Source organism: Microchirus variegatus, assembly GCF_963457635.1.
Source record: "Microchirus variegatus genome assembly, chromosome: 2".
NCBI classification, from domain to species: Eukaryota; Metazoa; Chordata; class Actinopteri; order Pleuronectiformes; family Soleidae; genus Microchirus; species Microchirus variegatus.
This window is the reverse complement of record NC_139803.1, coordinates 15,868,594-15,870,496: the sequence shown is the minus strand read 5'-3', so window position 1 is coordinate 15,870,496 and position 1,903 is coordinate 15,868,594.

Below are 1,903 nucleotides of genomic sequence, written 5' to 3'. Positions count from 1 at the left end.
ATCAGCTCTATCTGCGGGGGGAAAGTGTTAAGATTCAGACGTGGCTTGTTTAATGTATTAGTTCCCTTTTGTGAGTGTGAAGCGACTGAGCCCAAAACCAGACGAGTGCTGAAAATCCACATAGACTTGTGTTGTTCATTATACACACACATGCTGTACATACGTACAACCTTTATTTATACTTGAGAAATCATCCATTTGTTTAACCCATTTTTAAGGATAGTGAGTGAAAACTACTGATTTCAGATATGAAATGTACTTCCAGGTTCTCCCTGAAGCCAAATAGGAAGAGAAAATATACTGAATAGCCACTAGGGGGTGTTTCTGCTGGTTGCTAAGAGCTCCATATGAATGGGAGTCCAATAACAAGGCGTTAAGTAAATAAAAACAAAGTTTATTTGACAAAAACTATGACTATAAACTATAAATGAACTACGGTGTTATGAAGAAAAGAGACAGTATATATTAGGGGTGGGGGAAAAAAATCGTAAATTCATAAACTTAAAAAAAAATAAAATGAAAGTTTCTATTTTCAAAAACCACACAAAACACCAGTTTGTGTTATTTGTGTACAATTTATTTTTGTAACTTCTGGGAGAAAAAGGCAGCTTGCCTAAGCTTTAATTTATGCAAGTTATTTTTTGTACAGTAAGTAAGTTTTTATTTGTTTTTAATGAATAAATGTTAACCTTTGTCTTAAGTTTGCCTTTGTGTTTGCCTTAATTCATTTGCCAATTTTTGAAATCGAGAATCGGTTGAATCGAGAATCGATATTGAATCGAATCGTGACCCTAAGAATCAGAATCGAAGGGAATCGTGAGCCACAAAAAGATTCACATCCCTAGTATATATGGTCGAATCACGTACGATGTTACGGAATCAAAGCACACCCACTCACGCTATTTTATCAGCTCGGCTGTTGTGCTCTCGCTAAAATTTAACGCAACTGAAAACGTTGCTTTTAGATTTTAACCCTTTAAGGTACGCACTAAGAAACAAGAAAAGGAAAACATTTTTCTTTGCTTTTTTTTATTATTTTATTTAATTTACTTACGATAACAATAACGACAATCAATATATATATATTTATTTTTTAAATTAGACCCTACAGTATTTCAGATACAGGCCTCTACCAAACGGTTGAGACGTCTGTTCATAATAAACCTGATTTGCATAATTCATAAAGTACAACATTCAGAACAAGTCACATTAATTTAGTGTTAGTGAGTTCAGCTTGATGCATTTTTCAATGAGATATAGAGACTTAAAGTGTGGTCGACCAAATGGTTGAGTCGTACCTTAAAGGGTTAAACAAAAAAGTGCAATGTTTCCCCGTCTTCAAATTGAAACAGACGGGTCACAAAAAGACGGAGAAGATTTGCTTTTGATTTGATTGTTAAAACAAATAAAAATCTAAACAGTTACTGTATATCTGTTTTTATAGATTCAAACCTTAATAATAACATACTGATGTTCTCCAGTTTCCTCCCACACAATTGGTCACTCTAAATTGACTGTAGGTGTGAGAGTGAGAGTGAATGGTTGTGATACTGTATGTGGAAGATAAAGCGGCAGAAGATCAACATTTGCTGTCTTAATCATTTGGTATTTTTCAATAAATCTAGTTCCCATTTACAGGAAATAACTAATTATTATGTCACATCTTAGAAATAGTGGTTCCAAAAGTGTTCTTCTACAAGGGCTGAGGTTCTACCTGGAACCATTTGTTTTTCAAGGGTTCTTGGTAAAACTAATGGTTCCAGTAAGAAGCATTTTGATCCCGAAAACCCTTTAAAACCCCTTTCCTGAATAAAGGGTTCTTGGTAACACTAAGGGTTCTCCTATGAGGACAAGCCGAAGAACCTTATATAGTTCTACTTAGCACTTTTATTTCTAAGAGTGC